Here is an 11,800-nt window from a genome sequence, read left to right as displayed (position 1 = left end):
CAGTGGCCGCTCCCGGCCACCGCAGCCTCGACCTGCTGGGCTCCGGCGATCCTTCCGCCTCAGCCTTCAAGTAGCTGGAACTACAGGCGCGCGCTACCACGCCCGGCTCATTTTGATTTATTATAGAGATGAGGTTTTGCCAAGTTGCCCAGGTGGGTCTCGAACCCGCGGGCTCAGGGAATCCACTCACCTCAGCCTTCCAAAGGCGTGGGATTACAGGCTGAGCCACCGAGCCCGGCTCATTTGCAGATTTTTTACCCTTAATTTGTTTAGTCTTGTTCTAAAATTATTTATTTCCATCTACCAATTTTAGGTTTGCTTTATTCTTACTTTTCTAGTTTCTTGAGAGGTATAATTATTTTGTTTATTCAAACTATTTCTATGAATTTGATGTAGGTGCTTATTGCTACAATCTCCCTTTTTAACATTGATTTTGTTCCATACCATAGATTTTGGTACATATTGTGTCTACATTCATTTTTTTTCACAATTTTTAAAAACTTCTTTATTCACCTAATACTTGTTCAGGAGCATGTTGTTTAATGTCCATGTATTTCTACTGTTTTTAAAGAACCTCTTATTGTGGATTTCCAGTTTTATTCCATTGTGACCTGAGAAGATACTTGATATACTTTCTATTTTCATAAGTTTGTTTAGACTTAGTGTCCTCACATGTGGTCTATTCTGGAGATTGTTTCATGTGCTGAGGAGAAGACTGTGCATTCTTTTAAAAAGTTATTTTATTTTAGAGTTTTAAGGTATGAGTGAGAATTTGGTATGTAAATAATTGCATGTGGGGGAAGTTGGGGCTTCTAGTGGGCCTTAACTTCCCCTGGTAATGAACCACACAGCCCTTGTGTTGCCACATGCTTCCTTTCCTCCATCCCCTCTCCCCCCTCTAACAGTGAGCAGCGACACAATCGTGCCAATGTGCCTAGAGTTCAGGGCCCACTTTTGAGGGAGAACATGTGGTATTCAGTTCTTTGTTTCAATGATAAATCTCTTAGTATAATGGTCTCCAACCGTATCCAAGTTGCAGCTAAGACCATGATTTTGTTTTTCTTTATAGCTGCTTAATATTTCACTGAGTATATGTACCACATTTTCTTTATCCAGTCCACTTTTTTGTGGACAACAGGGTTTGTTCCATGCTTCACCTATTATGAACAATCACTGGAAAGAGGAAACCATAGTCAGCAAATGGTGCTGGCTAGACACATGAAGAATGAAACTGGATCCCTACCATTATCATATACAAAAATCAACAGAGATCAAAGATCTAAATATAAAACCTCAAACTATAAGAATCTTATAGTTTTTCACAATAGCAAGAACCTGGAATCAACCATGCTGTCCATCAAAAAAGGACTGGATTAAAAAAATGTGGTATGTATACATGATGGAATACTATACAGCCATAAAAAAGAACAAAATCATGAATTTTGCAGCAACCTGGATGGAACTAGAGTCTATAATACTGAGTGATCTCTCACAGAAACAAAGATCTGAGTATCACATGTTCTCACTCATATAGTGGACCTTGAACATCCAACATAATGCTACAAGAAAATGACTGACAGTGGTGGGAAACTATGAGGGTGGAAGGGGAAGGGAGATGGGATTAACGGTAGTAAACATCTGTCTGGGGACGGAGAGACACCTCTTATCAACAAAGGTGCCTGAACGGAGCATATTTGTATACCTAACCCTTAACTGTACCCCACAATATCATTTTAAAAAATTGATTAAAAAAAAAAAAAGCCGGGCTCGGTGACTCAGCCTGTAATCCCGCACCTTTGGGAGGCTGAGGTGAGTGGATTGCCTGAGCCCGTGGGTTCGAGGCCCGCCTGGGCAGCGAGACCTCATCTCTACAATAAATCAAAAAGTCAGCCGGGCGTGGTAGCGCATGCTTGTAATTCTGGCTACTGGGAAGGCTAAGGCGGAAGGATAGCTGGAGCCCAGCAGGTTGAGGTTGCGGTGACCGGGAGTGGCCACTGCACTCCAGTCTGGGCGACAGAGTGAGACTCCAACTCAAAAAGAAAAAAAAAAAGAATCTTAAAAGAAAGCATAGGAATCACCTTTCTGGAAATTGAAGTGCGAAATATACTCATGACTAAGTCCCCAAAAGCAATTGCTACAAAAGTTAAGATAGACATCTGGGGCATTATCAAACTGAAAAGCTTTTGCACAGCAAAGGTAGCCATCAAGAGGGTAAAAAGACAATCCACAGACTGGGAAAAAAATATTTGCAAGTTATGCATCTGACCAAGGCCTAACTAACATCCGAGATCTATAAGAAAGTCCAATGAAATGAAAGGAAAAAAAAATAAAAGTAAGCAAAGGACGTAAACAGACATTTCTCAAAGGATAATTTATAAGCAGTCAACAAACACATGAAAAACATGTTCAGCTTCACTAATCTTCAGAAAAATGCAAATAAAAACTACAATGAGATGTCATCTACGTCTAGTAAAGATGGTTATCATTAATAAGTCAAAAAACAACAGCTGCCAGCATGGCTAAGGAGAAAAAGGGACTCTGCTAAATTGTTTAGTGGAAACGTTAACTCTGTTAACTAGTCCAACCTCTATGGAAAACCGTGGAGACTTCTCAAAGAACTAAAAGTTGAGCTCCCATATAGCAATCGTTCTTCTGGGAATATACCCAGAGAAATATAAATAGCTCTACCCAAAAGACACCAGTACACACATGTTTAAGAACGTGTATTCTTAAAGCTGTTGGATAAATTGTTCTGCAAATGTATATTAAGTCCATTTGGTCTAAAGTATAGCTTAAATCCAGTGCTTCTTGGTTAACTTTTTGTCTGGATGGCCTTTCCACTGTTGAGAGTGGGGTGTTGAAGTACTCAGCTATTATTGTTTTGAGTTTTAGCTCTCTTTTTAGTGCTAATGATATTACATTATATATCTGGATGCTATGGTGTTTAGCATATATGTTTACAATGATTAAATCCTGTTTCTGAATTGATCTCTTTAGCATTATAATACACCTTTATCTGTTTTTACCTTTTTCATCTTACAGTTTGTTTAATCTAATACAAATATACCTACTTCTATTCATTTTATTTTTTGCTTTTGTGGAACATTTTTTAAATCCCTTTAAGTATAAACTTAAAGGGGCGTCTTAAAAATAGGTGTCAAAAACATGGAACCAACAATGTTGCCCATCAAAGCGGGACTGGATAAAGAAAATGTGGTACATATACACAATGGAATATTATGTAGCCATAAAGAAGGACAAATACATGGACTTCACAGCAACTTGGGTGGATTTGGAGTCGATCATACTCAGTGATCTATCACAGAAACAAAGAACAGAGTACCATATGCTCTCACTCATCAGCGGACCTTGAACAATTATCATAATACTATAAGAAACGGATTGGCAGTAGTGGGAAACTGTCAGGGGAGGGGGAGTGGGATGGGCAGTTGAGGGAAACTGCTCGGGGAGGGAGGGGCATACGTCATCAACAAGGGTACCTGCATAATCAATGTTTGTATACCTAACCCTGAATTGTACCCCACATCTTTATAATAAAAAAAATAGGTGTGTCTAAACCTATTGCTAAACTAGAGAAGTTTTCAGCTATTACTTGATTGAATAGGTTTTTTTAATACCTTTGGTCTTTCTTTAAGTTACTGAAACACCTCCAACTCAATTAATTTGTTGCTTTGTGATGTCCCACACAGCACATAGGCTTTCTTCATTTTTAAAAATTGTTTTTAATGTTTGTGTCTGACTAGGTTATTTCAAAACACGTCTTTAATCTCTGAAATTATTTCTTTTGCTTGATCTAATTTATTGTTGAATCTCTCAGTTATATTTTTTATTTTTTCCCCTTATATTTTTCATTTTTGGAACTTTTTAAGTGATATGTATCTCTTTGGTGAATATCTTATTTATATCCTCAATTATTTTTCTGATTCATTTGTACTGTTTCTCTGTGTTCTTGTATCTCATTGAGTTTCTTTAATATAATTATTTTAATTTTTAGGTATTTTATAGATTGTTATTTCATCAAAATCTCTTGCTGGATATTTATTGTATTCCTTTCTAGATTTCAAAATTCTTTGACTTTTTAAATGTTACTTGTATCTTTATTTTTGTATCTGAATATCAGATGTAAATTTTCTTTTTAAAAAAATTTTAATACTTTGTGGAGTATAATTTAGGGTTAGGTATATGAATGTTCAGTATGCAGTTACCCTTGTTGATGAGGTGCGCCCCCACTCCCCTGGCAGTTTCCCACTACTGCCAATTCCAACACGCCATTCCCTGGGAGTTTCTTACTACTGCCAATCCCTTTTTTATAGTATTATGATAATTGTTCAAGGAACGCTTATGGGTGAGAACACATGGTTCTCTGTTCTTTGTTTCTGTGATAGATCACTGAATATGATAGACTCTAAATCCATCCAAGTTACTGTGACGTCCATATGTTTGTCCTTCTTTATGACTGCATAATATGCCATTGTGTATATGTAACAGATTTTTTAAATCCAGTTCAGTTTCGATGGGTAGCATTGTTGGTTCCAATTTTTTTTTCTTTTTTTTTTTTTTTTGCTATTGTGAATAGTGCTGCAATAAACATGCGTGTGCAGGTATCTTTTTTTGTAGAATGATTTGAGTTCATCCAGGTATATTCCCAATAAGGGACTTGCTGGGTCATATGGAAGGCCAATTTCTAGTTTTTTTTGAAATCGCCACACTGTTTTCCAAAGAGGTTATACTAGTTTGTATTCCCACCAGCAGAATAAAAGTATTTTTTCTTCTCATCCTCACCAGCATCTATTGTTGTCTGTTTTATTAATGATGGTCTTTCTTACTGGAGTTAGGTGGATTCCCAATGTGGTTTTGATTTGCAATTCTCTAATGATTTGTGAGTCTGAGCAGTTTTTCATGTGTCTGTTACCTGCTCATATCTCTTCTTTGAGAAGTGTCTATTCATGTTTTTTGCCCACTTTTTAATGGAGCTGTTTGTTTTTCGTTTCAGCATTTTTGAGTTCCTTGTAGATTCTGGATGTTAGGCCTTTGTGAGATATACAGTTGGCAAAAATTTTTTCCCATTCTGTGGGCTGTCTCCCTGCTCTCTTGATGGTTTCTTTTGCTTTGCAGAGCTTGTAAGTTTGATGAAGTCCCACTTGTCTTTCTTATCTCTAATGGCATGGGCACTTGGGGTTTTGACCAGGAATTGGTTGCCAGTTACAATTTCTATAACGGCGTCTCCCGCATTTTCTAAGGTTCTTATAGTTTGAGGTTTCACATTTAGGTCTTGGATCCAGTTAGAGTTGATTTTTGTGTATGTTGATAGGTAGGGGTCCTATTTCTATCTTCTGCATATGGTCAGCCAGGTTTCCCAGCACCATTTACTGAACAGGTTCTCCTCTCCCCAGTGGCTGTTATTGGAGACTTTGTCAAAGTTGATTTGGTTGAGAAATTGAGGTTTTGTTTCTGGAATCTCAATTCTATTCGATTGGCCTATCTGCCTTTTCCTGTACCAATACCAAGCTGTTTTGATGATTGTAGCTTTATAGTAAAGTTTGAAGTCTGGTAATGTGATACCTCCTGCTCTGCTTTTTTTCTTTGCTGAGGATTGTTCTGGCTATTCTTGGTCGTTTGTGTTTCCATATGAATTCCTGTATTGTTTTTTTCTAGGTCTGAGAAGATTGTTGCTGGTAATTTGATGGGTATTGCATTAAATCTGTAGATTGCCTTAGGTAAGATGGACTTCTTCACAATGTTGATTCTTCCAATCCATGAGCATGGGATATTTTTCCACTTGTTTGTGTCATCTTTGATTTCTTTGAGTAGTGTTTTGTAGTTTTCATTGTAAAGGTCTTTCACGTCTCTGATTAGGAAGATGCCAGGGTATTTCATTTATTTGGTGGCTATTGTAAATGGGATTGTGTTTTTTATTTGGGTTTCTGTTTGTTTATTATTGGTGTAAAGAAAAGCGATTGTCTTTAGCACATTTTTTTTATACTCTGAGACTTTGCCAAAGTCCTTTATCAGTGCAAGGAGGCTTTTGACAGATTCTCTTGGGTTTTCAAGGTACACAATCATGTCATCTGCAAAGAGAGATAACTTGACTTCCTCTTTCCCTATTTGGATACCCCAGTTCGCTTTCTCTTCTCTGATTGCTCTAGCCAGAACTTCCAATACTATATTGAACAGGAGGGGAGAGAGTGGCTATCCTTGTCTTGTTCCAGTTTTCATGGGAAATGGTTCCAATTTTTGACTGTTTAGGAATGCTAGCTGTGGGTTTCTTGTAGATTGCTTTTACTATTTTGATGTATGTTAAATGTATACCTAGATGTTTGAGGGTTTTTATCAAGAAGGGGTGCTGAATTTTATCAAAAGCTTTTTCTGCATCTAATGATATAACCATATGGTTTTTCTTCTGACGTCTATTGATATATTTAATTACATTTATTGTCTTGTGAATGTTGAATCAGCCTTGCATCCCAGGGATAAAGCCTACTTGGTCATGATAAATGATTTTTGAGATGTGTTGTTGAATCCGATTTGCTAGAATCTTGTTGAGAATTTTGGCATCTGTGTTCATCAAAGATATTGGCCCATAATTAGTTTTCTTTCTTTGTTGGGTCTTTACCTGGCTTGGGTATCAGTGTGATGTTAGCTTCATAAAATGAATTGGCGGAGTGTTCCCATCTTTCTCTATTGCCTGGAATACTTTCCAGTAGGATTGTTTTCAGCTCCCTTCATAAATGTCTTTATAGGAATTCTGCTGGAAAGTCATCTGGTCCAGGGCTTTTTTTTTTTTTTTTTTTTTTTTTGGGTAGGGGGTTTTCTTATTTACATAGTCAATTTCCTTGAATTGGTTATTAATTATTTAGGGTCTTCAGATTTCATCCTTGGTTTCAACCTAGGCAGGTTGTGTGATATCAGAAAGTCTTTCATTTCCTTAAGGTTTTCCAGTTTATTTCCATATAAGTGTACATAGTTGTCTCTAATGATCTTTTGTATTTCTTCAGGGTCTGATGTGACTTCATCTTTTGGGTTTCTGATTGTATTTATTTGGACTTTTTCTCTTTTTTTTCTTGGTCAGTCTACTAGGGGACCATCGATCTTGTTTATCCTTTGAAAGAACCAGCTTTTTATTTTATTGATTTTTTGTATTATCTTTTTGTCTTCTATGTCCCAGATTTGGGCTTATATTTTGGTGATCTGGATTCTTCCTCTGAAGTTAGGGTGTTGGTGGTCTTGCTTTTCCACCTTCCTAAGGTGACTTGTTAGGTTGTTGATTTGTTATCCTTCCATTTTCTTCATGTGCATTTGTAGAGATGAATTCCCCTCATACTACAGCTTTCATGGCATCCTAGAAATTCTGGTAAGATGTCTCATCATTTTCATTTGTTTCCAGGTATATTTTAGTCTCTGTTTTGATTTCATCATTGACCCTGGAGTTTTTTTAGCATTGTGCTGTTTAGTGTCCATGTCTTTGTGCATTTGGGGGAACCTTGTTGGTGTTGATGTTTATTTTTAATCCATTGTGGTCCAAGAAAGTGTATGACAAAATTTCAATCTTTTGAAGTTTGTTTATGCTTGATCCATGGCCAAGTATATGGTCGAACTTAGAATATGTTCCATGCACTGATGAGTAGAATGTATATTCTGTGGCCATTGGGTGGAGTGTTCTGTAGGTATCAATTAAGTCCATTTGGTCAGGAATCACATTGAGGTTCTGGATCTGGTTGCTGATTTTTTGTCCTAATGATCTGTCTAGGATTGTGAGTGGCGTATTAAATTCTCCAGCTATGATAGTGTTAGAGTCAATATCTTTCTTGTGTTTTTCTAGATGCTGCTTTATGAAAGTTGACGCTCCTATGTTGGGTGCATATATGATTGGGATAGATATTTCTTGTTGATGGAGTGAACATTTTATCATTATGTAGTGACCTTCTGTGTCTTTTTAAATTTTTGTTAGCTTAAATGGTATTTTGTCTGATATTAGGATCATGATTCCTCCTTTCTTTTGTGTTCTATTCTCCTGAAAATTTGTTTCCAATCCTCTTACTTTGAGTCTGTGCGTGTCTATTCTAGTAAGATGGGTCTCTTGAAAGCAATATATTGTTGTCTGGTGATATTTTATCCATTTTGCCATTCTATGTATTTTAGGTGGTGCATTTAGTCCATTCACATTTAGGCTAATTATTGAAATGTGAGTATTGGTCCCTATCATAAAGTTCTTATAGAGTTGTTGTTGTTGTCACTCTTTGTTGTCTTTCTTTTGGCTTTGGGATTGGTTCGTGTGTGTTTTACTCTTATTCCTGTGCTCTTGTGAAGAATGTTGTTGTTCTTTTTTCCTTTTCTTTTGTGTTTAGTACTTTCTTTAGTGTTTCTTATAGAGGTGGTCTGGTAACAGCATAAGTTTTTAGGGATTGGACATCTGGGAAAGATTTTAATTCTCCCTCACTGATGAAGCTTCGCTTGGCTGGGTAGGTTATTCTTGATTGAAATTATTGATCTTTTAAAACTTTGAAGATAGGGCTCTAAACTCTCCTAGCCTGCAGGGTTCTTGTAGACAAATCTGCTGCTATTCTAATTGATGTTCCATGGTAGGTGACCTGGCCTTTTTCTCTTGCTGCCTTTAGGATTTTTTCTTTTATACCTACTTTGTTTAGGTGAATTATTATGTGTCTGGGAGTTGGTCTTCTCATTTGTTTTCTTTTTTTTTTTTTTTTTGAGTTCGAGTCTCACTCTGCTTATCATAATAAAAATAAAGTTAGATAGCTTCATCGTAAAAGGACAAATGTATTTACTACATTTTTAGATTTTGTAAAATGATAGTGAACAAGCTATTTTTATTTTGATAATTCTATGGTTTATTTAAAATAAAATAGTACAATCATTCTTTGGTACCTGTGGGGTTTTAATTCCAGGATCTCTACAAATATCAAATTCTGTTGAAACTCAAGTTCCTTATATGAAATGATGTAGTATTTGCATATAACCTATGCATATCATACTGAATACTTCAAATCATCTCTAGATTACTTATAATACCTCATGCAATGTAAATGCTATATAAATTACTATAATGTATTTTTTATTTTTAATTTTTTTGTAACTTTTTCAATCTCTGACTGGTTGCATCAGGAATATGGCGTGATAGCTTTAGTAAAAAATGATTGAATTGTTAAGTGGTATTTCATACTCTAAATTATTTAGCCTAAAAATTTGGTTAATAACGACAATAAAACAAACAATCTAACAATTTGTTGAGTCTTAAAAATAGCTGTTAAAGTATACCTTTCATCTTAACGATGTTTCTGTAAGAGACTTGATTTGTTGTTGACCAGATTGCTCACCCCCAATGTCACTAATTTAAATTACAGCGATGACTCTCCCCCACCCCCAATTTATAATCTTTTTGAACCTCTCATCCATTTCCTTGATTTCTACTGAACTTCAAATGTATTTCTTTAAAATATAACTCTCCCCTAAACTCCAGGCAATTCTGTTTCCAAGGATCAAATTACATCTTTACAATGACAACATTGAGGTGTTTTAACTTACACTCGTAGGTATTATAATGTGGTTCTTCAGTCTTCCATTCGAGTTCCAGCTCCTCTAAGTTCAAGTTTTTTTTATTCTGTAACATAAGGATTGCAACATTACCCACATTTTAGGCAGCACTAACTCTAAAGATTCAATGAACTAAAAAATGAAAATCATTAAGCAAATAATAAATGGTATATAACTATCTAATTACTGGCCATAAATGGTGGCATTGGAATTGTTATTATTAATTTACTACCTCATCATTAAATTTTATGAAAATACAAAAAATAAATGACTGGCATTTAAATAGTTGTTCTTTGTTAATTAATATGTTCTTTATTGTGTCATTAAAGTGTAACTATGGGCATTTTTTGATGAATATTTCTTTCTATAATTCACCAATATTTAACACTCATAATGTACCAGACACTATATAGGATATCAAGGGTTCACAATATTAACTATCCATATCTTATCTTTAAAAACTCAAATTATAAAATGGCATTTAGAGAATATTCATTTTTATTAGAGGATGTGTAGTAGTTTTTATATAGCAGATGTATTCAAGGTAGTGGGTTTGAGTTCAAGATTGAGAAATCTTTCATAAATGTTTAATCCTATCCTTAGTTTTCTTATTTGTAAAATTAATGGTTTGATTATTTATCTCTAATAACCATTTCAAGTTTTAATATTATGTACCAGTAAATAGCCCATAAATTAGTATGGTGTACTTATCTACAAGGAAGGTAAGATGCCATTTACATCCATTTCTATTTATTCAAAATTGTGGGAAGATTTTTGTTTAGTTGTGTGTGTGTGTGTGTGTGTGTGTGTGTGTGTGTGTGTGTGAAATTTGTTAGTACAACGCTGTGGTGGAATGAATTATCTATCATGTCTTTTATTTTTATAATAGGTCACAACAATATCAGTATTGACTGCAGTAGAGAGGTTGTACTAATGATCTCATCTCTTTTACAGGCCAAAGAATCTAACTCTTGTGAATATTATAGCTTTATTAGGTAGGATTATAATAAGATGTCAATCTGTGAATTTTGGCAGCACATGAAATCACTGTGGGGAATTTTTTAGATTAAAGAACAGCCTTTGTTTAATATCTTTATTCCCTCAACAGAGCAGTAGGACTAATTGGCAAGGTGGATTACTTACAAAAGCCAAGCATTTTTCAATATAATAGCAGAAGGTATTAGATAAATTATAACCTATATCTCTGAAATTATCAAGTTGGTAGCCAAGAGAACTCTGATAAATGTAATATTTTGATATCCATTCTCAAATACAATTCTAGTAGCTAAAACAAAGGCTTTGCTCTTTTGAATCAACTACTCTGTGCTTGCAAATTTGACAAAGCAAAAGGTTTAGTGATTAGTTTAAAGTATTTTCAAGATGCCAATTTTCAATCCTGGCAAAGGTCCCTTTAAAAATAATAAATTAAATTAATGATTTAAACTATGGTTTCTTAAAAATGTTCACACTACTAGTTGGTTATTAGATGGTTTTAACAATTATTACCTTCTTATGTATATTTAAAATATTTTCAGTAATTAGATATGGAAAATATGTTTTAGTATGTACTGTTGATGGCTTTGTAACGATTGTTTCTTTCTTTTAAAATCAAAGAGATAAAGTTGCAAAGCCTATTTATTAGCTCTTTCTGATGTATACTGTACAGATAATAGGTAAGGAAATTCAAGCATGTTTTGTCATTTTTATGAATGCAATAAGACAAATTGGTATCCAGCATGATATTGACATTAGAGATGTAACTGCTATGTTTATCACTCATATTTCCTAGAGACTTTGAAACCAGCTTCATAGATAAAGCCATTAATCAATTAGGCTTCATGAGTTTTAATCCTTAAGTGTTCATACTGGTTGCTAATATATACTCCTAGTGACAGGTTCATAGGCTAAAAAGACTGTGGATCAGAATGACATATTTATGTACAGGCATAATATTTCCTGAGATAGATTATCTCTGAAAGACATAGCAAGAGATTGTATCATCTTTTTGGTTGGGTTAATTCCTTTTATTATCATAAAGTGTTTCTATTTGTCTGGATAAAAAAATCCTTGCTTTAAACTCAGCATCATATGGTACTGTGGACAAATAACAGTTTTGTTTTGTTTTTTGATAATGTTTGCATGACTATCACTTTCAATCATTCTGTGTAATTTTATAGTGTTGCCTTTGTAATCTACATAAAATGGAGGTAAACTTTTATCAGCTCTGGCA

Source organism: Carlito syrichta, unplaced genomic scaffold, assembly GCF_000164805.1.
Source record: "Carlito syrichta isolate Samal-C Ts95f unplaced genomic scaffold, Tarsius_syrichta-2.0.1 Scaffold67770, whole genome shotgun sequence".
NCBI classification, from domain to species: Eukaryota; Metazoa; Chordata; class Mammalia; order Primates; family Tarsiidae; genus Carlito; species Carlito syrichta.
The sequence above is the reverse complement of the archived record's forward strand: the minus strand, read 5'-3'. Positions refer to the sequence as shown.